The sequence below is a fragment of the Chrysochloris asiatica genome, unplaced genomic scaffold (assembly GCF_000296735.1).
Source record: "Chrysochloris asiatica unplaced genomic scaffold, ChrAsi1.0 scaffold00093, whole genome shotgun sequence".
In the NCBI taxonomy this organism is placed as follows: Eukaryota; Metazoa; Chordata; class Mammalia; order Afrosoricida; family Chrysochloridae; genus Chrysochloris; species Chrysochloris asiatica.
This window is the reverse complement of record NW_006408611.1, coordinates 2,877,079-2,904,480: the sequence shown is the minus strand read 5'-3', so window position 1 is coordinate 2,904,480 and position 27,402 is coordinate 2,877,079. Positions and strand designations below refer to the sequence as shown.

The 27,402-nt window shown below is 37.9% G+C and overlaps 1 protein-coding gene and 1 pseudogene across 4 annotated transcripts in view; both read right to left on the bottom strand.

Annotated features, from left to right (window-relative positions):
• CTNNA2 (catenin (cadherin-associated protein), alpha 2) overlaps nt 1–27,402 on the bottom strand; it is a 1,482,995-nt gene that overhangs the window by 1,367,871 nt on the left and 87,722 nt on the right. The gene's annotated exons all lie outside the window — the stretch shown is intronic.
• On the bottom strand, nt 264–551 carry LOC102839725 (annotated as a pseudogene).

Sequence of the window (27,402 nt, the reverse complement as noted above, 5' to 3'; positions counted from 1 at the left end):
ACAGTCTTCTACCCGATTAGTCTACATAAGGCCTCAACTGTTGTCATTGTTTACTTTCCTTTTTATTTTTATTTTTTAATTCATGAGATATTTATTAAAATAACACATTCAGGGGAAAAATCAATACAATGTATACATCATTATTGAAAACTATATGCCATCCAAAAGAAACAGGATTTTATTTCGAGAAAATGATTTCTAATTTATGTCAATTTCCACTTTCCAAAATAAAACCACACAGAACAACAGAATCTAATTCCATCTTAAAGGCTGGCGTGATGAGCAATGAATTTTCTTTTTCTTTGCAGGAGCTCCTTCTTCACCCTGTCAGGTGACACGGCTCTCTCTTTTAGAGGGATTTCAGCCACCAAGTTTTCAACAGTAACACGTTCTAATCCTTTTTCTTTAATTACTTTTACAGTGTACTTTCAATTGATCTTTCCAGCCACATTTGATTAATTTAGCTCTCAGCAATCCTTTGAGGCATTCCCTTTCTCCAGCTTCTTTAACTTTTGGTTACTAGCTGATCTCATCTGGACATCTTTGTTCATCTTGCGACCCACCTTCACCACAGGTGAGGGTCTTCTCTTCTCTTCCCAGTGATGAAATGACCCTTGCGCTGACAACCACACTCAGCTGCCCAGCCTTCATTGTATTCTTTACATAGGCAAAACACTTTAGTTACTGTCAACCGCAAGGTCAGCAGTTCAAACCCACCAGACATTCTTAGAAACCCTGTATGGAGTTGCTATGAATTGGTACTGACTCAACATCACACAACAACAACCACAAACTGAAAACACTGTATAGTACCACAGTTGTTGTTATTGTGAACTCAGTTTTGACACATATAGGGTTTCCTTGTGGTTTGTAGTCCAGCGCTGATCCTGAAGCGACACACTAGCGGTACCATTAATTGAGCTTAGTCACAAAGTCTAATATTTTTGTCATATGTAGTGAAGAATTTACATGTATTTTCTTCACATCTCTTTATACAAACTGTGAAGAAAACAGTTCCACAATTTTTCAACTTAAATATTTTTATTCCCCAAAGATGTATTTTTAGCAATGTGCTTGTGACTTTGATAAATCAGGGCTTTGCTAAGCCAGGAAGACACAGGCAGGTGCTTAATTAAACTAATTAAGCAAAATGGAGTAACTTCCGGTTTTCCATTTGCTCTTTGAGAATGAAGATTAGCAACACAACTGATTGCCTAATTAGAGTATTTAAAACAGACTCATTTTTTATAGCTAAAGAATGTTTTTAAACCCACAATTACAAATTCAATAGATATGTGGTCTGAGACTTTAAACATTCCTCTAACTTCTAACACCATTTTTAATATCATTTAAAAAAATTTCATATCATTAAGGGATAAAATACACACTGTATATGAAGAACAAAAAATACTACATGTCTTACTGTTCTCACAGCTTTCCTTAACAAGTATAGGACATATTTTCTCTCACCTAATCCACTCTTTTTGTGTGCAAGTGTTTTTATGTATTTATTTTATTGTGAACTGTGTGATAGTTTACATGACAGAACACTGGCTTTACACCATCATTTCATTCCAGTGATTACAAACTCCTTTGTGCATCGTCATTCAACAGTATTTGCTTCCATTCTACTTGTTTTGGGTTGGGAGACAGTGGGTGGGAATATGTACACAAAAAACGCTCATCATCTGACCCACTCTTAACTAAGAATCAAATATTTAGTTGGTCTGTGAATCAAATTGGAAACACTATTCTCATTGGCATCAGAACCCTTAAACTAATGAGCTATAAGCTCGTGAAGGTTATAAAACATCAGCTGGAAAGACAAAATATATTCTTACATTCTTCTCTTACCTATAGACATTAAAGATGTTATGATATATCACTTTAAAATCACTAGTTCATTTTGTGACCTTCAGGTTAATATGTAAAATATAAAAGTAAGTGTCTATTTATTTATTTTTAATTTATGTTTATATGTCCTTGAATAGTTTATCTATTATGGGTGTGTGTAAATTGAGAGAAAGAGAAAGCTATTTAGAGCTGAATATTAAAGTTCAACAGCAGGATATTTCAAGATTTTCTAACAAAGATCATGCCAATCTAGTATCAATGGATAAAAGTTTATATTTGTCCTATAAATGTAAACAACTTCAGATAAAGACTCTGTCTGGCAAACTGCAAACTGCTGATTTAAATTGGTTATGGAGATCTGTAGATCTACTCCACACATTACTTGGAACATGAGTAAACACTAACTTTGTTACTGTTATTGTTCAGTGCCATCGAGTTGGTTCTGACCCTGTAGAGTTGCAGGGAGAGGTTAATGAGCTTGAACCACAAAACTTGCAATTCAAACTGACTTTGCAGTCCAGTTCATTAACCCACAGCACCACACCAGGACTCCAAACACGTAGGTAGCCAGGTTCATTACATTTTCCTACCAACAATGATCACTCACTCATCACTCACTATTTTAAATACTTCTTCTGACGTGATGGATCCTAGGGGGAAACAGGGTACAGGAAAAAGATACATGGCAATTTTATGTGGCATAGAGATTATCTAAAAAGAACAGGAGAGAATCTCTGAGGCATTAAAATGGAGGAGCACTCACTGACAATGGGAAAAAAAAGGAGAATAAATGATAGAGGTCATATTTTGACTCTCATGAAGTGTTTAATTTTCTTCAACTCAGCCTGAAGTTGCATATGATCAATTGATGGCCTACTCCAAAGTCAACCTCTGACCTTGCTTTGGCTGATGACATTGAGATTTTCCATCATGTTTTTCAATAGATGTTGTCAATCTGATTCCTGTGTATTCCGTCTTATAAGGTCCATGTGCATAACTGTCATTTATGTTGTTGAAAAAAAGGTATTTATAATGAATAAATAAATAATTGCTTTTGCAAAGTTCTATCATTCAATCCCTGGCATTGCTTCTATCATCAAGGCCATATTTTTCACCTACCAGTCCTTTCTCTGTGTTTCCACTTTTCTCATTCTAATACGAGTAAATGTCAATGCATGTTGGCTGCATTTTGATCAATTTCAGACTGAAGAAGTTGCTACAATTATTCAATTACATCATCATTGGCTTTAGTGGTTGGTGTGAAAACCTGAGTAATAGTAGTATTAGCTGGTCTTCCTTGTAGTGCATGGATACTATCCTTTAACAGACAGTGCTGTACTTCAAGAAATACCTTGAAATGCTCCTTTTGAAGATGAAGGCAATGCTGGGTATGTCGAATATTAAAACCCAACACTAACTTAATGTCCCTAGATGCCTCCCCTGGACACTTTTTCTCCTTAAAAGTGTCATTTGTCACACTAAGACCAGACACACTAGAGAGAACCTAGATCTAGCAGAGAAGAGCTGGGTAAGCAGCTTAGATAAAGAAATTGGGAAGATACAAGGCTATTAGATATTGTTATGTTCTACAATGGGCTGGTGAAGCAGGCTCTACAAACACTAACATCGTAACATCCAGCAGAGTCATTCAGGACTAGAATGGTGGTTGAGAAATGTAAGGTAGTCAATGATGGTCTAGGTTAGGCAGCTGGTGATGTAATGCTAAATTTAAGTGATCTGTCCATCTGAATCTAGACCCAATTAGTAGCTGAGTGGTCTGAAATCAGGAACCAGATTTTCTAATCCAGCAAAGAAAAGATTCTGGCAGGAGGCTCAGAAGAGATTCAAGGCTCATGAAAGAGGACTTTAGGATCCATAAAAATGAGGAAGGGAAGCTGAATCAAAAGATCAGTCCTAAAAATGGAAATAATACAGCAGCAATAGGAAACGCTACAACACACATGTATTCCTTTTCTGGACTAACCTGTCAATTTGAGGTAGGAATTTTGCTCCAGGAATGACTTCTGCTCCTATTCCTACTGAGTTGGAAACTGGAAAAGCAGGTAGTTTTCATAGGACTCCCCTTTTTTCCTGTCCTGGTACCTTCATATAAAGCTTATAGACAAGCTTTGATTTCTTCATTGAAACACAGAAGCACTTGTAATAGTACCCACTTATGATACTCTATGTTTTGGAAACAATGTTTACAGTCTAAAAAGTAGCTCCTGGAAACTCTCTAAATAGGAAACATCTCATACATGTAAATCATAAAGTCATCCCAAAAGAGTAAGAGATTGAAACTCTAAACTGGTATATAAAATGCATCACGCTACTTTTGTATTCCCCTTAATTTGTTTTCTCTTCTTAAAACCTATCATCTGTTTAAACTTTCAGTAGCTATCTTGATGCCAGTGGATAAAAATAAAGCAAGCTTGATTTAGAAACACCTCTGAGAAGCACCACCCTCCACTCTTTGCCCTTGATACTCAAGAACTTCTCTTCACAAAAGAGGAGACAGTGTTGCCAAAGAAAGCATCAAGAATTGAAAAGAGCCCCATTCTATACAAGATCACAGTGCAAACACACCAGTGCACCTCGGAGATGCTATATTGGGTTAACAACAATAACAACTAAATCTGTTTACAAAAACCCATTAAATCTTTACAAGACTGATAGGACTTGGACAGAAGCAGGTGAAATAAAAACCTGTGCACAACTCCAGGGAGTGGGAAAGACACTGATCAACCTCTGCTCATTTTTTTTTTTTTTTGCTGAACGTGTTTATTATGGGACTATAAAATGCACAGTTTAAAAAAATATACATATGACATTAATGCTGTTGTGGTTAAGTGCCACTGAGTCAGTTCCAACTCATAGCAACTTTGTACAAGATTTTCCAGGCTGTGTATCATTGCAGGAGCAAAAAGCATTATCTTTCTCCCACAAAGCAGAAGATGGGCTTGTACCATCAACCTTGTGCAGCCCAGTGCTTATCATACATAGCCATATCATGACATTAATAAACATTGCTATTTCCTAGTCACCTATTTTTATTATTATTATTCTTTGGCTTTCTTATATAATATTTACTTATCTCTATTTTTAATATTAATGTATGAGGGGACTTTGAAAAGTTCATGAGAAAAATCCCACTATCTTTTTTTAAATTTTTTTATTTCTTTTTTTAAGTTTTTATTGTGAATTGAGTGATAGTTTACACGGGGGGACATAGTTTTTACTCTCATTGTTTCATTACAATGATTACAATCTCCTCTGTGCATCATCATTTAACAGCATTTGCTTCTATTCCCTCTGGTTGTTGGTTGGTTTTGTTTTTTTTTAGGGGCGGGGGGTGAGATGTACACAGAAACACCCAGGAATATATAATCATTTAAACAACCAAAGGGCACATTTCGCAAGCCTGCCTCTTGGCCGCCAGCACATAGTCTTTCTCCCCTATCTTTTAATTCCATGTTTCACAAACCTTTTAAAATCCTTTCATACTATTTCCTTCAAAACAAGAACTTGAAAGGCAGTTTCATATTTGTTGAGATATTGGAGTCCATAAACAACAACAACAACTAAGCATAGCAATTCAAAAAAATATTATTCTCAACTACGTAACCGTGATTTGCCACTAACGGTTGTTTATATTAAGCAACTCACTTTTCAGTTTTCAACAAATGTTAACTGAGTATATAATCTATGTGTCAAACAGAACACTGAGAAATAGGTAAACTCAGGCAAACCAAATAGAGATTGCTACCATCTTCACTGCCTCTGAGTCCAGCAAGGAGAAGAACACATTAAACTGGTCTCCAAAATCTACAATTCTGTGATCTGTGTGTGGCATTTCATGTGTGGTGCTGTGCGGTAAGTAATGTGCTAGACTGGAAGGTCAGTATGAACCGCAAGGTTATCTGTTTAAGCTCACCAGCCACTTCTCGGAAACCCTATACAGGGTTGCTATGATTCAGAACCAACTTGATGGCATTTAACAACAATTACAATAACTCATCAACTTGACTGTGAAAATGATTATTCTCTAAAGTAAATAACAACAAATCTAGACTCAAGGCCAACACTTGATCGCCTGCTCATGGTAACTGTAAGCACATATTTGAGAGTACCATCCTACCCTTAAAAAAGCAAAGCAAATAAGGTTTACACTTTAGACAACAGAATTTATTCTTTCCAATATTAGCCCACTTTGGTATTTGGTTTATTAAACAAATAAAATGTAGTATTCTGCCTTGAAATTAGTGATGTGCTCAAACCTATCTTCTTTTTGTATTTAAATGCCGTCAAGTTGCTTTTGACTGATAGTGACCTTGTATAGGGTTTCAAGGAGCAGGTGGTGGGTTTGAACTGCTGGCCTTGTGTTTCACAGCCCGCTGTTGATCTTACAATGCCACATCTATCCTGTTGTTGCTGTTGATAAATGCCATCGAGGCAGTTCCAACTCATAGTGAATCTGTATAGGGCTTCCAAGGAGCAATTGGTGAGTTTGAACTGCCGACCTTGCAGTTCAAATCTACCTTGAGGTCGAGCATTTATCCTATGATACTACACCAGGATTGCTCATCATTATATCCCCAGAAGGAGTCCCAGTTGTGTGTGATTGAGGCATTGGGTTGCTAACTCAGCAGTTCTATCCCACTAGCAACTTTAAAGGAGAAAAATGAAATATTATATATGAAGAAAGATTCATCTTTATATGTATACTGTCACTGTGAGTCAGAAGTGGCTCACTGCCCGTTGGTTTGGATTGGGGATTTACAGTATGTGGAACCTAGTGAATATTGAAGAAACATGCATCAATTGAATGACTGCCTGCATGTGCTTCTACTGAATGTTCACGCAAATTACTTTTTTAAAAAAATGTGTGGGAAAAGCAGCAAGATAACAGACTAGGCAGGTAGGCGATACAGACCCTTTTCTCCAAAGATTGGAAAACCAAATGAAACACATGGAGATGATTGTCCTGGAAACCTGAGCTTCAGATGAAGGGACAGAGAAGTGGATTGAAGGCTGAATAGGAGATAAAGCTGAACAGACACCGCAAATAAAGAACATTATACCAGTTGATATATGGTGACCATAAAAGTTTGTGAATGGCTTCAGAGACAAGACAGAATACTGGCATTGCAGAAACTATCAGTGACTCATGGAGATAAAGTTGTGATTTTTTTTTTTTTTTTTACCTGGCACCCCATACTCCCAGTTGACCAAGGTTGATTTTGACCACAAGGTCAGTTTGAACCACTAGGTTAGTAGTTCAAACTCACCAGCTGCTCCTTGGAAACCCTACACAGGTCTCTATGAGTCAGAACTGACTCAGTGGTACTTAACAAAAATCTCATTACAAAGTACATATAGATGTTATTTGACCTTTGCTTCTGTGAAATGCTAAAAGAAGCACAGAAAATTACCCTAAAAATGTGTTGCACATTTTAACTTGTCTGTTGAAACTATCAGTTTTCAGATAAAAGCCTTTACCATATGTTGGTATAATCACTTCAATTAAAATAATCATAGCTAATCTGTAAGTGTGTGTGTGATGTATGCACCTAATCTGTTTATCAACCAACAAAGAAGGCAAGGAAAGTAATGTCCAAGGGGAAAGAGATACATTTCCTGTAGAAATGAAGCATAATTTTTAATGCAGTGAGTGCCTGGAGGCTGCATCTTGAAGTCACATTCCAAATTACACATATCCTCTTTTTACATCAAACTAATGATAAAAGCAGCATGCATTCTAAAGCAGAGAAGAGCAGAAACCGATCACATTACAACCCTGCTAACTACCTGTCTCATGAGAAATTGTAAACCTTCAGAATCAGTGAACTGATGTTCTTGAATATTAATTTATTGAAAATGTCAGACTTGTGATAGGTATATCATAAGTCTCTAATACACCCAAAGTATATTGAATATAAGTTCTCCAACCCCTGTTTGGTTTTATCAATCAACTAGATAATTCTTCAGCTGGATCAGATACCTCAATAAATGAACTTGCTATTCTCATCCGAGCAGTAATGATTACTGTTGTTGTTGTTGTTATTGTTAGGTGGAGTTAGTACCAACTCATGACAACCCTATGAACAACAGAATAAAACACTGTCCAGTCTTAGGTCAACCTCACAATCATTGTTAAGCTTGAACCTATAATCTGTCACAATTGTGCCAGTCCATCTCGTTGGGAGTCTTCTTTTTTCTCCTACCCCCAAGTTTACCAAACGTAGTAAATTTCTCAGTTAATATGGCCGAAGTGTGAGGAACAACGTTTGGACATCCTGGCTTCCAAGGAGCACTCTGGCTGTACTTCTTCTAACACTAATTTGTTGGTTCTTTTGGCAGCCCATGGCATTTTCAATATTCTCCTCCAACACCATAACTCAAATTCATCAATTCTTCCATAGTCTTCCTTATTCATTGTCCAACTTTTGTATGCTTACAAGGTTATTGAAAACACCATAGCTTGGGTCAGGAGCACCTTAATCCTCAAATTGACATCTTTGCTCTTGAATGCTTTAAAGAGGTCTTGTGTAGCAGATTTACCTAATGTAATACATCAGTTAATTTCTTGACTGCTGCTTCCATGGATGTTGATGGTTGATCAAAAAAAAAAAAAAAAAAAATGAAGTCTTTGACGACTTCAATCTTTTCTCAATATATTTGGATGTTGTTTATTGGTCCAGTAGTGAGAACTTTTGTTTTCTTTACATTGAGATGCAACCCATACCGAAGACTGTGGTCTATTATCTTCATCAGTAAGTATTTTAAATCCTCTTCAGTTTCAGCAAGCAAGATTATGCCATCTGCATATCGTAGGTTACTAATGAGTCTTCCTTCAATCCTGATGCCTTATTTTTCTATAAATAATCTAGCTTCTCAGATTATTTGCTCAGCATACAGATTGAATAAGTATGGTAAAAGAACACAACCCTGGCACACACCTTTCCTAATTCTATGTATCAGTGAATAAATCAGAGCATGTATCATACATATGCCTTGCTACAAGAAGATATATCTGCCTTTTTTTTCCCTTCCAAATGAAGAAAAATTTTCCCAAACATCAACCCTAACCTAAGATACTGTCTGGAAGTTATAAAGTCAAATAGTCTTCAAGAAACCCTAGTTAGTCCAAGGAAGCTAAGACACCAGACAGGGATCAACAACATGTCCATCTCAAGCCTGTGGCTCTATCAAGTCTTCAATCCAACATCAAACACTTTGTTCCTTTTGAGCCCAAACGAACCTCTTTGGACTCAGATCCACAGTGCATTTATTTTGGAATAGAGAGCAGATACTAGGTAAGTCCATGACACAACATTTCCCATCCAGGCACCGCCAGTACTGTGTGTCATACAGTCTCTGTAAGAGGGCCCACCTCCTGCTTGGCCTGCTAACTCTAGATGCTAGACTTGGCAAAATTCTGACTTTAACTGATTTTCAACCTTTCACTTTACAGTTAAATCATAACTTCTAGCATGAGTTTATAATTTTGCTGCTAGTCTCTAATTTTCCAGTCATTCTGATGGTTTTGTTTTATATTTTGATTTTACCTTCTAAACTATTTTTTTTTAACTTGACAGTTATGTTTTAAAATGTTAATCTTGCCTTCACTGATTAGTTCTCATAAGAACACCTTGTTCCTTAAAAGATATAAAATCTTATTTCTCTGAATGTCTGATTGTTTCCTTGTATTTCTACAACTAACATGATTCTCTAATTTCTCTTTAATTGTCTAGTTTTTACATTTTTCTACATTTTGAGAGCTTTTCTTGATGTTACACTTCAATCTTTTGCTGAAATTTCCAGGAAGTCCTGCTCTTTTTTCATGAATGCAAAATACTGAATTGTTTTCTGCTACTCTGCTGATTTTGTCTGCTTCCTCTTAATGATATTTGGGTATGCTTTGTTTGTTTTCAAACGCTAATGATTTCTCATTGTTCATGGTTATAAGATGGTAGACTAGATAGCTCTGTGAAGGTGGTAAGGTGCAGTTATAGAGGAATGACAATGGCCAGGTCTTATTTCACTGTGTACTACACCATAGTCAGGAGTGGAGTGTGCCCTGTGAATCCCGAGATCCCTGAACATTGAACCTTGTCAATCCAGGGACAGGAAGCTGGGACACTGGCAGAGTGGCAGACGAGCAGCAGCAGCAGAACCAAGAGCCAGAATATGAGTCTGAGTGGTGGGCTTCCCAGCTCATGGAAAAAGTAAAGCTCAGTGACTTTGGACTGGAGCCAAACTTGCAGAGTTGGGTGCCTCTAGCACTTTGTAGGCAGAACTAGGTTTGCTAATCCAGCGTGACAGAGCCTAGTGTCTTCAGGTTGAGGTTTATGATGAACTGGTGGGTTCTACGGACATCTATCTGCAGCCCTTAAAGAGTTTCATAACATCATCCAGGCAGAGAGAGGCCTGTCAGTGGGCACAATTGAGGAGAGGCTATCCTGACTGGAAGAATGTTGTCCTGATCATTTCTGACCCTGAACTGTAAATTGTTGTTGTTTGGTGCCATTGAGTTGGTTCCAGCTCATAGCAACGTTATGTACAACAAATCACTACCTTTTTGCCATTCTCACAATTGCTGTTAAGCTTGAGCGCTTTGCTGCTGCCACTGTGCCAATACATCTCACTGAGGGTCTTCTTTTTTTGCTGACATTCCACTTTACCCATCATGATCTCTTTCTCCAGGGAATGGTCCCACCTAACAATATACCCGAAGTATGAGAGATAAAGTCTCCCCATCTTGGCTTCCAAGGAACATCTGGATGTACTTCTTACAACATAAATTTGTTTGTTCTTCTAGCAGTCCACTGTACTTTAAAAAGTCTTCCAAAACACTATAACTCAAATGCATCAATTATTCTACGGTCTTCCTTACTCACTGTCAAGCTTTTGCATGCACATGAGGTTATTGAAAATACCATGGCATGGGTCTAGCACACCTTGGTCCTCAAAATGACATCTTTGCTCTTCAACATTTTAAAGAGGTCTTGTGAAGCAGATAGGCCTAATGAAATATGTCATTTGATTTCTTCACTGCTGCTTCCATGAGTGTTGATGGTGGATCCATGAAAAATGAAGTCTTTGTCAAATTCAATTTTCTCTCCATCTATCAAAATGTTATTTATTGTTCCAGTGGTGAGGACTTTTGTTTTTTTTTTTTTTACAATGAGAGAAAACCCACACCGAAAGCTGTGATCTCTGATCTTCATCAGTAATATTTTCAATCTTCTTCATTTTCACAAGTAAAGTTATTTCACCTGGTGAACTGATTGGAAGAGCTCTGTATTTGTGCCCATTCTAAAGAGGTGACACTCAATGTAAGGTAGAAATCATCAGACAGCATCATTAATAATGTACGTATGTAAAATTTTGCTAAAAATAATTAAAAAATGGTTGCCACAATACACTGATTGAGACCTACCAGAGGTTCAAATTGGATTCAGATGAGGACATGGAATGAGGTATATCATTGCTCATGTTAGATGGATCTTGGCTGCAAGTAGAGAACATCAGAAAGCTGTTTACCTGCACTTTATTGACTACACAATGACTTTCGACTGTGTGGATCATGAAGAGTTATGGAAAACATTGTGGAATGTTTTGGAACACTTATTTGTGCTCAGAAGGAACTGTACATAGACCAAGAGGTTGTTGTTCAAACAGAACAATGGGAAATAGAATGCTTTAAAATCAGGAAAGGTATGTGCCAGGTTAGGATTCTTTTACCATACTTATTCCATCTATATGCTGAACACATAATCCAAAAAGCTGGATTGTATGAAGAAGAACGTGATATCCGGATTGGAGATGGATTTGTTAACAATCTGCAATACTCAGATGATATAACCTTGCTTGATAAAAATATAACCTGTTAACTTTCATAGTAAATTTTGTGAATACATATCTGAACTCTGTGTGACCATTGCAATGTGTTAACTGAGTAGAGAGCTTTGGTGTAATTTTTTACAACTTCCCAATTCAGTGATTCTAATGCATGTAGGATGCCAGAGTTAAAGGAGAAAAATCAACATAATGAATACTTTAGTCCAATGTTGTTGTTGCTGTTGTTAAGAGCTACTGAGTTGATTTTGACACAAAATGACCCTGTACAGGGTTTTTGATACTTCAATGATCTTTGCAGGAGCAGTGGAGAGGCTAGTGAGCTTGAACCATGGACGCTGTTGTTTGTAGTCCAGTACTTATTGTATAGAGCCACGGCACTCCCTTATAATAACTTTCTAAAACTGTGTATATTCTTTAGAGCATTAAATTATATGAGCCGGTCTGGTGCTGTAGGATAAGCACTGGACTGCAAACAAGACTGGCAGTTCAACCCACCAGCTGCTTCTTGGCACTTAACAACAATAACACAGTGGGGCATGAAGATAGAAACGTGAGTGATACTTCAAATGTGGTAGATGAGGAGATGAAAATCCAAAGAAACAATGTTTTCTCCCCCAGGTCTATATGTGTGGTGTTGTAGGATAAACACTGGGCTGCTAACCACAAGGTTAGTGGTTCAAACACACCTATTGCTCCTTGGGAACTCTACACAGGAGGCTATGAGTCAGAACCAACTCAATGGCACACAAAAACAACAACAACAGATGGACTAATAGGAACCAAACACAAGTCTTTTGACTTACAGCCCCCTAAACAAACCAAATCCACTGCCACTGAATCAATTCAGGCTCCTAGCAACTTTACGAAGGGTTTCCCAAGATTGTAAATATTCATGGGATCAGATAGATGCCACATCTTTCTCTGACTAACTGGATGGTCCCTACCTTGTAGGTAACAGTCCAAAGCTTATACACCAGGCTTCTTTTTTGACCCACCAATAGTGCAATACCAGGAAATCTCTAACTTCCCTGAGCTAGTTTTCCAAAGATAGAGTTAATAACATCTACTAAAGAATTGCAGTACTGGTAAAATGGATTGCCTTACATGAAATAATGGACACAGTGGCTTGTGTGTATATAGCAACTGCTTAGTGAATGAGAGCAAACTCATTGTTGATCCCTGCTGTGGGGCCCTAGGATAAGTACTGGACCGCAAACCTCAGGTCAGTAGTTCAAGCCTACCAACGACTTTCAGAAACCTTATACAAAGTCACTCTAAGTCAAAACTGACTCAACAGCCCAAAACAACAACACAGTCACTGTTTTTGATCCCTCATGTTCTCCCTATCAGAGGGTTGGTAAAATAAGGTTCATGAACCAAATCTAGCCCTCCACTTGTTTGCATATGGTCCACTAAGCTTAGAATGATTTTTATATTTTGAGACGGTTAAAAACAATGTTTAATGACATATGAAAATAATAAATTCCAAATTGCCCATATGAAAGTGTCACTAAAACACAACCATTCCCAATCACTATAATATTGCAATGTCAGAACTGAGTAAGTTATGACAGAGAAAATATGGCTCACAAAGCCTAAAATATTTATTATCCATCCTTCACAGATAAAGCTTGGCAAACTCTGAACATCAAGCTAAAATTTGATGATCAGCTTCCCATGAGTCCGGCCTTAAGCTTTGTTATATGTACCCAACTTATCTTTGATTTGTAAGAGAATAAGAGAAAGCATGACATAGTAGAGATTAAACAATGTGCTAATTTTAGGAAAATTAGGAACACCTGTACTACTTCCCTATGTCTATTGTAACCATGTTCCTTCAACTGCTCCTCTTTTCTTCCAGAGAAATTGAGAGATAAAAAGATTGTACAGGCTAAAATTTAAAATGCAAGAGCTATTAATCAGCAGATAGCACTGGGATCTGATACTCTTTTTTCCTGTAGCATTTGGAATCCTAGCAAAGTAATGTCAGAAAGAGAAAGGAGGCAAAACCCTGCAGCTAAATGCAGTGCCAACAGCAGTCTTTAGACTACTTTATCTTTAGTCTATTAGCATTACCCATTAGAGAAAGAAACAAAGAATAAATCAAGTAACATCAGCTGAGAGACTGTGAGAAGGTTTTCTCATCTCAAACAAAGTAGTATAAAAACAAAACAAGATAAAGTTCTTTTTTACATTTTAAAACTGCATATGGTCAAAAGTTAAGTATCTTGGTATTTAATGCTGTTTTGGAATCTCTATAAGAGTAATATTTATTAAAAAACAACAACAACAACAACAAAATAGAATGAGAGCATTTACTAATGTAACCAGTATTACTTTTCCTTTTCTCCAACTAGAAGCATCACACATTCTTCTTTCTGACAAATAAAAATATTCCTTTGCTAAAAATCCCTCAAGGTATATTCAGTTCATAAAGTATGAGGACAAACAATAACTGAAATTGAAAAGAAACACAAAAATAATCCTGAAACTACTGATGTGGAGTGTTTAAAACTCCCTAGAGTTTTAATATAGAGGATGCATACATGGCTCAACTAGAACACATAGTGTCACAGATGGACCCACAGAGCAAACACAGAAATAACACACATCAATCCTGACCTCACTTTGACTGGTTTGCCACATTTGAAAGCTAATTGGATCATGGATGTAACTAATTTAAAAAGCATTGCAAATATCTCTGTAGCATCTCAGAAAAAGAAATTGAGATTTTTTTAAAAAATAATATTTTATTGTATGTTTTCACCAGGTTTACTATGTCTACCTCCACTAAAACTCATCTTTTATCAACTAACACATCCATTCACATTGTCTCTCATGACTAACAAACACAATATAGTTTTCTATATATAGAATGATCTATTCTTTTACCTACTTATACTAGATTCTCAAAACAGATTCTGAGCATTCTGTATATGATTTGGGCTGATAATTGTGTATGTTGGTGTTGTTAAGTGCCATTGAGTCGGTTCTGACTCATAGCGACCCTCTATAGAATTTTCAAGGAAAGGTAGATGAGTTTGAACCACTGACCTAGCAGTTCAACCCAAGCTTGCAGTCCAGTGCTTATCCTACAACACCACAACATAGGGTTTCCGAGGAGCAGCTGGTGAGATTGAACTGTTGACCTGGTGGTTCAAATTGACTTTGTAGCACAGCACATTAACCCACAGCACCACACCAGGACTACAGGCACAGTAAAATACAATATTATAAAATGTGAAATAAGTAAAAACAATCAATAAGTCTAAACATATGGATAAAAGTATTAGCAATATTGAAAAAAAAAGTTGAGTTTTGTTTCTTCATGGGACAAGGCAATTGTCTGGTCTCCCCTATTGTTGAGAAAATTTTTTAGAAAAAACACAAGTTCTCAGGGCTAGTCAGGCAAAAGCTGCCAAGATCAAAAGCAGTCAGGGTTCCTGCCGTCTTTCCACTAATGCAGCAGGGTGACTCAGAAAGTATCATCTCACTTGATGTGGACACATTTTCTGAACTCAAGAAAGACAATGTAAGAATTCTTTCTTGATAAAACTTTACCCTGGGAAAAATGGCCATTCCAATGGGAGGTGCAAACAAGAGCCAGATTTTTTGGGCTTCAAACCTGATCTACAGAAAATAAATCATAACTCAGGGGGTCTTCTCCTTTGAGCTGAGTTCTCACTCCTGGTTTGGTGTTTTCTTCTGTTACAAAGTGCCCGTTAGACCTCTCATCCTATGCTCTTAGTGTCTCTCCCATCATTCCACTCATTGGTCCATCCTCACAAATTTTAGTTCAGCTCTCCTTACTAGTCTCTAACCAGGAATATTACAATCATCTTCTAGCTTATCTCCTCACTTTTACACTCTGCCCTATCACTATCCACACTGCTGCCGAGATTTGGAAATTAATTCTGCTCTAACCTTCAAAGGGCGAGCAATGAGTACTCAAAAGGCCCAAATATCTTTATTCATTATGTTTGAACACAATAGCAGCCACAAGGCCTTTCCTTTTTTTCTGTCTGTTATCGATGTTAAGTCTCGTCAAGTCGGTTTAGATTCAAAGCGAGCCAGTATGAGGTTTCTGAGGAGCAACTGGTGAGCTTGAATTGCCGACCTTGCGGTTCAAACCAACTTTGCAGTCCACAGTATTAACCCACAGTGTCACACCCGAAATGCCAAATATATTATCTTCATGTAAGTCTTTGAGCGCTATAGAGCAGATTAACTCTATAGCACATAAAATTAACTGATGAGAATTGTATTTTTGTTTTTCTTTTCAAAATAATTTTAACCTTTGCTTATCAGTTGATTACAACTCATGGAGACTCTATAGGACATAGTAGAACTGCCTCATAGGGTTTCCAAGGTTGAAATCTTTATGGAAGCAGACTGCTACATCTTTCTCCACTGTAGACTGGCTGGTGGGTTCAAACTGCTGACCTTTCATTACCAGCCAGCTCTTGAACCACTGTTTCACCAAGCCTCTATAGACTATGAATGTTGTTGTTGTTAGGTGCCATTGAGTTGGAATAGACTCATAGTGACCCTATACACAACAGAACTAAACACTGCCTGGATCTAGGCTAACCTCACAATTGTTGCCATGCTTGAGCCCACTGATGTTGCTACTTTGTCAATCCATGTCACTGGGGCTCTTCCTCTTTTCCTCTGACCCACCTCTTACCAAACACGATATTCCTCTCCAGTAACTGGTCCCTCCTGACAATATGTCAGAAGTAGAAGAGACTAAGTCTGGCTGTCCTGGCCTCCAAGGAGCACTTCTGGCTGCACTTCTTCCAAAATGGATCTACTGATTCTTTTGGCAGCCCATGGCACTTTCAATATTCACCTCCAACACCATAACTCAAATGCATGAATTAATCTACGATCTTCCTTATTCACTGTCCTGTTTCTGTATTACCTCTAGTAAAACTTATGGATGCATGTGTGGTTATTGAAAATACCACGGCTTGGGTCAGGTGATCCTTAGTCCTCAAGATGACGACATCTTTGTTCTTCAACACTTTAAAAAGGTCTTGTGCAGCAGATTTGCCTAATGCAATACGTTGTTTGATTTCTTGACTGCTGCTTCCATGAATGTTGATAGTTGATCCAAGAAGAATGAATTCCTTGACAACTTCAATCTTTTCTCCATTGATAAGAATGTTGTTGCTTGGTCCAGTCATGAGGATTTTTCTATTCTTGACATTGAGATGCAATCCATACCAATGACTATGGTCTTTGATTTTCATCAGTAAGTATTTTAAGACCTCTTCACTTTCAGCAAGCAAAGTTGTATCATCTGCATATCGTAGGTTGTTAATGAGTCTTCCTCCAAACCTGATGCAACCTTTTTCTTCATATAACCTAGCTTCTCGTTATTTATTTATTTATTTATTTATTTTGCTCAGCCTACAGGTTGAATAAGTATGGTAAAAGAAAACAACCCCGTCACATACCTTTCTTCATTTTAAAACATTCAGTGTTCTCCTCTTGTACAGATTCCTCATAAGCACAATTAAGTGTTGTGGAATTTCCATATTTTGTAATGTTATACATAGCTTGTCATGATCCACACCACGGAAGGTCTTTGCATAGTCAATAAAGAGCAGGTAAACATCTTTCTAGTACTCTCTGCTTTCATCAAGATCCATTGGACATCTACAATGTTATCCCTCATTCCAAGTCCTCTTATGAATTCAGCTTGAACTTCAGAAAGTTCACTATCAACGTATGGTTGCAGCTGTTTCTGTATTACCTTTAATAAAACTTTACTTACATGGGATATCAAATATACTGTCTGGTGATTTCCGCATTCCATTGGGTCACCTCTCTTTGGAATGGGCACAGATACGGATCTCTTCCAATCAGTCAGCCAGATAGCTGTCTTTTCAAATTTCTTGGCAGAGTGCCTGCAGTGCTACCTCACTTTCTTGAGAAATTTCTATTTTTATTCCATCAATTCCTGGTGTCTTATTCTTCACCAATTCTTTCAATGCACCTTGGACTTCCTCCTTCAGTATCATTGGCTCTTGGTCACATGCTACCTGTTGTAACGGTTGAACATTAACTATTTCCTTTCAGTACAGTGACTCTGTATATTCCTTTCATCTTCTTTTGATGCTTTCTGCATTATTCAATAATTTGTCCAGTGAATCTTTCAATAACAGAAGTCAAGGCTTGATGTTTTTCTTCAGTTCCCTCAGTTTGAGAAATGCTGATGGTGCTCTTCCTTTTTTGGTTTTCTCCAGATCATTGTACATTTTGTTGTAATATTTGATACCGTCTTCTCAAGTTGACCTTTGAAATTTTCTGTCCTGCTCTTGTACCTCATCATTTCATCCATTTGTTTAGCATCTCTATGCTGGAGAGCAAGTTTTCAGAGCCTCTTCTGACATACATTTTGACATTTTCCTTCTTTTTGTCTTCTTAATGACTTTTTGCTTTCTTCCTGTATGATGTTCTTGATTTCATACCACAACTCTTCTGGTCTTCAGTCTTTAGTATCTAATGTATCAAATCTGTTCTTCAGATGATCTCTAAATTCAGGTGGGATATATTCAAGTTCATATTTTGGCTCTCATGGACTTGTGTTCATTTTTTTCAGCTTCAGTTTAAATTTGCATATGAGCAATTGATGGTCTGTTCCACAATCTGACCCTGGCCTTATTTTGGCTGATGATATGTAGCTTTTCCATCGTCTCTTTTCACAGATGTAGCCAATTTGATTTCTGTGCATTCCATTTGATGAAGTCCATTTGTATACTCGTTTCTTATGCTGTTTAAAAAAGATATTTCATATGAACAAATCATTAGTTTTGTAGAATTCTATCATGCGATCTCCAGCATCATTTCTATTACCAAGGCCATATTTTCCAACTACTGATCCTTCCTCTTTGTCTCCAACCACTGCATTGCAATCACCAATGATTTTCAATATATCTTGATTGCATGTTTGATCAACTTCAGTTTGAAGAAGTTGGTAGAATTCTTCTATTTCATTCTCACTGGCTTTAGTGGTTGGTGCATATATTTGAATAATAGTGGTATTAACTGGTCTTCCCCATTGGCTATTATCCTATCACATACAGCGTAGTACCTCATGACAGATCTTAATATGTTCCTTTTATGATGAATGCAACACCGCTTCTCTTCAATTTGTCATTCCTAGTATAGTAAGCCATTTGACTGTCAGATTCAAAATGACCAATACCAGTCCATTTCAGCTCACTAATTCTTAGGATATCGATGTTTATGCGTTCCAGTTCATTTCTGACAATTTTCAACTTTCCTATGTTCATACTTCGTACGTTTCATGTTCCGAGTATTAATGGCTATTTAGAGCTGTGTCTCTTCATTTTGATTTTTGTACCATCAATAAATGAAGGTCCCGAGAATCTGAATAGCAACCATATGCAATAGGTATCATTTCCCCATGTTATTGACATAAAGAGTGAAGGCAAGCAGTGCAGTGACTTACTCATTGTCCTTAGAGCCTAATATAATACTTTCTTTTATATGTAGTATTTGTATGTATTTACTAAGCAATACATGTTTACTCTTTCTTCACTTCTCTTCCCATTTGGTAAACACCTCATATCAGATGATATTATAATTTCTTTGCTAAATATCTCACCCTCAGTAAAAAAAAAAAAAATGGCCTTTGATTAAGTATTAGAATTTGCCTGTGCTAGTTTCAAATGATAGAGAAGCTCTATCATGGTAGATCACTAGACTATATGGTAATGAAAAATCCCCAATCTGAGTTATAAATAGACCCAGTGAAGGAAATGACATTCGTTTTATTTTTCAATTTCATTTCATAGTAGTTGCCTATTTAAATGGTAATCCTCATACTAAACATTTAAAAACCACAATAAGTCAAGAGTCTCAAGGTTTCTTTCCGAGTCAGGATTCAATTAGAAAATTGATCATTTTGTACAATGCTAAGGACTACATTATTACCTCGGGACAGGAAGGCTGCAATAATTTTCATACATGCTTTGCCATATCTTTTACAGAAAAAGAACTGATCTCAAGCAATAATATTTATATGTAGAGATATTTGATCAAGACAAATTCCATACACATAATTTTAAAATTTGTACATTGATGAATAACTGGTAGGTGGTTAACTGTTTACAAAAACTACATGATATTTTGGAAGATTTATTTTCTTATTTTTTTTGAGACTATCTGTATTATATCTATAGTATGTATAGGTAGGCATATGTCACATATTTTACATTTAAAGTAGCACGTAGAGATTTATTTAATTATATGAATGTATTTATTTTGCCAAAGCCTTTTATATTCTTTGATTTGGAATCATTTAGAATCTTTATTTATATGTACAAAATTATAAATGTTTAGACATTTGTCATGGTTGAAAAGTGTAGGAAAATTCTGAGAAACCAGAGCAGATATCTGTTTCAAAAAAGATTGAATAAAGTAAAAACAGTAATGAAGTTCTACTGAAAAGAAAAAAAAGTATAACAAAGAAAGAAAAGAATTATTACAAACTTGATGAGTGAATACATATATATATAATAATGAATCCTGGTCTGGCGCTGTGGTTAAAGAACTGGACTGCAAGGTCATTTGAACCACAAGATCGGTGGTTCAAGCCCACCAACTGCTCCTCGAAATCCTATACAGGGTGTCTATGAGTCTGAATGACCCAACGTCACTTAATAACAACAAATACATAATATGAAATAATAGAAATTAAAATATGCTATTGAGTCAGCCCAAACTCATAGTGATAACATATGCTGCAGAGTAGAACTGATTTATAGAGTTTTCTTGACTAAAATTAAGCATGACGAGATAATGCTATTATTCATATAGAAAAATTAGGTTGTTACTTGTCATAGAGTTGTTTTTGCTTCCTTGTGATCCAATATGTGCAGAATAGAACTGCTCCCATCAAATTTTCAAGACCGTGACTTTGGAAGTAAAGTATTTTTCTACTGAGATGTTTCTGAGTGAATTTAAACTGTCAAACTTTTGGTTAGCAGTCGAGTGCTTAATTATTTGTGCTAGCCAAGCAGCTTAAAGCCTAGCATGTTGTTGTTATTAAGTGCTAAGGAGTTGGTTCTGATTCACAGTAACCCTGTATAGGGTTTCCAAGGAGCAGCTGGTGAGTTTGAAGCGCCAAACTGTGGTTATTCTCCAGTGCTATACTAAGACCGGGAAACATTTATTACATCTTTCAGGAGAGCAATGTAAATGTAAAATACTGGACTAAGCATAATACCTTGTACAGCCATGTAGTGGAGTGACAGACAACATGCTAACATTACTGTTCACCTAATAGCAAGGAGCTCAGGTAGCACAGTGGTTATGAATCAGGCTGCTAACATCAAGGACGGCAGTTCAAAACTACCAGCTGTTCTGTGGGAGAAACATGAGGCTTTCTGCTCCCATACAGATTTACATCATCAGACACCCTGTGCAGGGTCGCTAGGAGTTGGAACTGACTCCACGGTACTTAACAACAACAACAATAAGTAGGTGTAATATCTCAATACTTGGATGTTTTGATTTTTAAAGGTAATAAAAATTGTACAGAAAAAGATAGATACATAATTTAATGATTAACTTGGGGTGGTTGTGGTGGTGTACCGTGGAGTCAGTTCCAACTCACAGCAAGCCTGTACAGCGTTTCTGAGGCTGCAAATCTTTACGGGAGCAGAAAGCCTCATCTTTCTCCCACAGCGTCCTCTCCTGTGGATGAAGAATCCTGGTATGGTGCTGTAGGATAAACACTGGACCACAAGGTCAGTTTGAACTACAAAGTCAGCGGTTCAAGCTCCCCAACTACTCTTCGGAAACAACTAGACAGGACAGGGTCACTATGGACTTACTCTCTCTTTCTGTGGTGTGTGTGTGTGTGTATGTGTATGTGTGTGAATAAATATTATTTTAAGTGCTGTCAAGTCAACCACTACACATGATCACCGACTCTATCACACTTAACAACAAAGGGGTTCTCCCCAGGTGTGGAGAACCTCTAGTATAGAACAGGAATTTTCTATCCTTTTGAGCAGCACAATCTCTTTACTTTCTTTCTTCCCTAAAAAGTTGTTCACTCATTGCATAAACAAGTAACAGAGACAATTCGGGGTTCTGTTAGTAGGAAGTTTGAGAAGACTTGAAAATCCTCTAATTTCTCTGATTCTCGAATTTAAAAGAAGTACAGATGAACATAGCTAAAACATGTATCAGTTGTCTGCTTTCCAGTTTCACTAAGATATTTTACCATTAAACACTGGGATTTAGAAAAATCAAATTAAAAATATGATTGCATTTCACATTAGCTGCACAAAGTTAGACTGTAAAGTCAGACACAGTATTTCATTCTATCCACAAGTAGGGATCCTTTGGAGATCTGGTGTGGTGCTGTACAATAAACATTGGACTGCAAACCACAACGTCAGTTGTTCAAACCTACGAGGCACTCCTCAAAAATGCCATACAGCGTTGCTATGAGTCAGAATTGACTTGACAGTACTGCACAACCAAAACAACAAGAATCCTGTCTACAGTCACAATAAACTGAGAAAAACACTTAAATATCTCTGGTATTAATAAAATATTACTAAGAGGTAATATGCACCAGGCAAGGAACCTCTTAAAGACAGACAAAATCAAAGGTTTCATCTGTAATATTTATGGTGCACTTAAGAACTATGTAATATTTATACAACAATATTGAGTAAGTAGCTTTTACAAAGGAGCTCTGGAAGAAAAGTGGGCTGCGAGTTGTGTTGCAAACTTCGAGGTCAGAAGTTTCAATCTACCAGCTGCTCTGTGGGAGAAAGATGAGGCTTTGTTCTCTCATAAAGATTTACAGTTTTGGATTGCCTGTACAGGGTCACTATGAGTCAGAACTGACTATATGGCACATAACCACCAACACTACCACCCAGGACTCACTCACTCACGCTCGCTCACTCCCTCTAGGAGTGTGTGTGTGTTTGTGTCGTGTGAATAAATATTTTTTTAAGTGCCGTCAAGTCAATTCTGACTCAAAAAACATTGCACAGCATTTCCGAGGGGTAGCTAGAGGGTTTGAACCACTTACCTTTTGGTTTGCAGTCCAGTGATATGCTACAGTGCCACAACAGGATAATATACGTATGCTGTTGTTGTTGTTAAATGTCTTGAAGTCGATTACGACCCATAGCTACCCTGTATACGGTTTCAGAGGAGCAGCTGGTGAGTTTGAACCGCCGACCTTGCATGGTCATATATTTCTAGTGTAGCGCTGTAGGTTAATGCGCTGCACTGCAAGGTTGGTGGTTCAAGCCCACCAGCTGTTCCTTGGAAATCCTACACAAAGTTGCTATGAGTCGGAACTGACTCAATGGCATTTAACAACAATTTATATATATGCTCTGGTAGCGTAGTGGTTACGAATCGGGCTGCGAACCACAAGGTCAGCAGTTCGAAACTACTAACTGTTCTGCAGGAGAAAGATGAGGAGTTCTGCTCCCGTAAAGATTTACAGTCTCAGAAACCCTGTACAGGGTCGCTATGAGCTGGAACTGACTCTGGGGAACATCACACAGCCACCACCACCATATGTACATATCATACAACAACAACAACTATCTATATCTATATCTATATATATAGATATATAGATATCTATCTATCTATATATATGTTATGTGCCATGGAGTCGGTTCCAACTCATAGAACCCTGTACAGGGTTTCCGAGGCTGTAAATCTTTACGGGAGCACAAAGCCTCCTCTTTCTCCCGAGGAAAATCTGGTAGTTTCAAACTGCTGACCGTGAGATTAGCAGCCTGTTACCTAAAAAACTACAATCCCACATACATTGTTGTTGTTGTTGCCAGGTGCCATCAAGTCGGTACCAAAACATAGCGACTTTATGCACAGCAGAAAAAAACACTGCCTGATCCTGGGCAAACCTCACTACTCTTGCCACGCTTGAGTCCATCGATGCTGCCACTTGGCCAATATATCTTGTTGGGGGTCTTCCTATTTTTCTCTGACCCTCCACCTTACCAAACATGATATCCTTCTCCAACGACTAGTCCCTCCTGACAATATGTACAAAAAATGAGAGACAAAGTTTGGCCATTTTGGCATCTAAGGAGCACTCTGGCTGAACTTCTTCCAAAATAGATCTATTGGTTCTTTTGTCAGCCCATGGCATTTTCAATATACTCCTCCAACACCATAACTCAAAAGCATCAATTATTCTATGGGCTTCCTTATTCACTGACCAGCTTTCGCATGCATATGAGGTTATTGAAAATACCATGGCTTGGGTCAGGAGCACCTTAGTCCTCAAGCTGACATCTTTGTTCTTCAACACTTGAAAGACGTCTTGTGCAGCTGATTTGCCTAATGCAATATGTTGTTTGATCTCTTTGACTGCTGCTTCCATGAGTGTTGATAGTTGATCTAAGAAGAATGAAGTCCTTGACAACTTCAATCTTTTCTCCATTGATAAGAATGTTGTTTATTCGTCCATTCGTGAGAATTTTTCTATGCTTATCAATGAGATATAATTCATACCAAAGGTTGTGCTCTTTGATCTTCTTCAGTAAATGTTTTAAGTCCTCTTCATTTCAGCATGCAAGGTTGCATCAATTGCATATCACAGGCTGTTAATGAGTCTTCCTCCAATCCTGGTGCCAAATTTTTCTTCATATAAACCAGCTTCTCAGATTATTTAGTCAGCATATAGGTTAAATAAGTATGGTGAAAGAATACAACCTTGTCGCACACCTTTTTAAATTTTAAACTATTCCGTGTTCCCACGTTCTGTTTGAACAACTGCCTCTTGGTCCAGGTACAGATTCCTCATGAGCACAATTAAGTGTTCCAGAATACTCCTACTTCACAATGTTGTCTATAGCTTGTCATGAACCCCACAATAGAAAACCTTTGAATAGTCAGTAAAGCACAGGTAAACATCTTTCTGATATTCTCTGCTTTCAACCAAGATCCATCGGACATCAGCAATGGTATCCCTCGTTCCACGGCCTCTTCTGATTCCGGCTTGAACCTCTGGAAGTTCTCTGTCAATGTATGATTGTAGCCATTTCTGTATTACCTTTAGCAAAATTTCACTCGTATGGGATATCACAGAAATTGTCTGATGATTTCCATATTCCATTGGGTCACCTCTCTTTGGAATGGGCACAAATATGGATCTCTTCCAATCAGTTGGCCAAAGAGTTGTCTTCCAAATTTCTTGGCAGAGATGCGTGAGTGCCTCTTTGCCGCCTCACTTTCTTGAAAGATTTCAATTTTTAATCCATCAATTCCTGATGCCGTGTTCTTTGCCAATTCTTTCAATGCATTTTGGTCTTCCTTCTTCAGTATCACTGCCTCTTAATCATATGCTACCTCTTGAAACAGTTGAACATTAACCATTTCCTTTTGGTACAGTGACTCTGTCATTCCTTTCATCTTCTCTTATTGCTTTCTGAATCATTCAAATATTTTTCCAGAGAATCTTTCGATAATGAAAGTCGAGGCTTGAATTTTTTCTTCAATTCCCCCAGCTTGAGAAATTCTGAGCATGTTGTTCCTTTTTGGTTTACTGATTCTGGATCTTTGCACATTTTGTTGTAATCTTTGGCTTTATCTTCTCGAGCTGATCTTTGAAATTTTCTGTTCAGCTCTTGGACCTCCTCATTTCTTCCGTTTGCTTTAGCATCTCTACACTGGAGAGCAAGTTTCAGTGTCTCTTCTGACAATAATTTTGATCTTTTCCTTCTTTCTTGTCTTAATAACTTTTTGCTTTCTTCATGTATGATGCTATTGATGTCATCCCACAACTCTCTGGTCTTCGGTCTTTAGTCTTAAACATTTCAAATCTGTTCTTCAGATGATCTCTAAATTAGGTGGGATATATTCAAGGCCATATTTTGGCTCTCGTGGAGTTGTTTTCATGTTCTTCAGCATCAGTTTGAATTTGAGTATGAGTAATTGGTCTGTTCCACAGTCTGCATCTGGCCCTGTTTTCACTGATGATCTGAAGCTTTTCCATCATCTCTTTCAATAGATGTAGTCAATTTGATTTCTATTGTTTTCCATCTGGCAAGGTCCATGTGTATAGTCGTCTGTTATGCTGTCTAAAGAAGGTATTTGAAATGAACAAATCACTGGTTTTGCAGAATTATATTATGCGTTCTACAGCATCATTTCTATCACCAAGACCATGTTTTCCAACTACTGATCCTTCCTCTTTGCTCCCAACCATTTCATTCCAATCACCATGAATGAGCAATACATCTTGATTTCATGTTTTATCAATTTCAGATTGAAGAAATTAGTAGAATTCTTGTATTTCATCCTCACTGGCTTTAGTGATTGGTGCATGAATTTGAATAATAGTGATATTAACTGGACTTCCCTGTAGGCGCGTAGATATTATCCTATCACAGACAGTGTTGTATCTCATGACTGATCTGCCTATGTTCTTTTAATTTTTTTAATGTTTTATTGTGAATTATATGGAAGTTTCATGAGAGAACTTTAGTTTCATATTCATTCCATCATATATCATCTCATTGCCATGGTTCCAATCCCCTCCATGCATCATCAACCAACCAAAGGGTATATACTAGAAAACCAACCCTTACGTTTCCCCCACCCCCACCTTCCCCAGTTTTCGGCCCACAGTCCCTTTTCCTCTCTAGATCCAAAGTCTCCAGCTGCTTCATTACTCCACGTCATTGTCTCTGTCTCCATCTCAGGCTTCTCTATTTCTGTGGGTCGGGTCCCGCTCTCGGCTCTTTTCCGTTGATGGTCCCAGAGGCCTCCGCTCCTAGCCTGTAGATTTAATCACTCCCTTCCTTGTTCCAATACGTCTACCTTTGCATTACCAACCCTCATACTCCGTCCTGATAAGCATTATTCACGACAGTATCACAAGTTACCCATCTGTATTTCCTTTCATCAGCTCCGCCCAGACAGATTGAATAGTACCCACTGGAGATTTTGCCTTCCTCCATGCTCCCTAGCACTAGGTTCCCCCTTGAAAGCTTATAAGCCAGTCACTTCTTACCTTTGTAGTCCTCCCCTCCCCATCTGAGTATCCAATGTCCAAGTTGCCCATCTCCCTCCACTCTGTGTGGAGAGGGTGGGAATGATTCTTGTTGTAAGGATTTGTTCCTTCTTTTGAGTTGCTGCTCCATAGGTATAGGTCAAGTTCATCAGATTGTATCAGCTTACTCTTTTTTTTCCCCCCTCTTCTATCTTCTCCTGGTTGAGCTCTGATCATCCAGTCATTCGGTCCAGGTCACATGTGTATCATCTGCAGGTGTGGGCACTCCTGTGCACATGCCCTCTCTTCCCGTCAGCAGGTAGGCTCCACTCTCCTCTCGAGTCCTCCGTGGCCACACCACTGACTCTGGGCCCAAGAGTCTCCAGGTCTCCTCACACTGCTTGCCATCCAGGTCCCCAACTGGGTCCACAGAAGTCCACTGAACATCGTAGGACTTAGCTTGCCACTTCATTGCTGCTTTTACCCCACTTCCTCCCATCAGTGATGTGTGTGGTCACCAATCAGAGCGTGCATTTCCGTTGAGTCTTAGGCTTAGAAGGGGGTTTGCGTTGAGAGGACCTGGCCACTTGCCTTGATGTTTCCTAGGGAAGCGATTTGTTTGTTCTTATAGTAACAGTCCATCT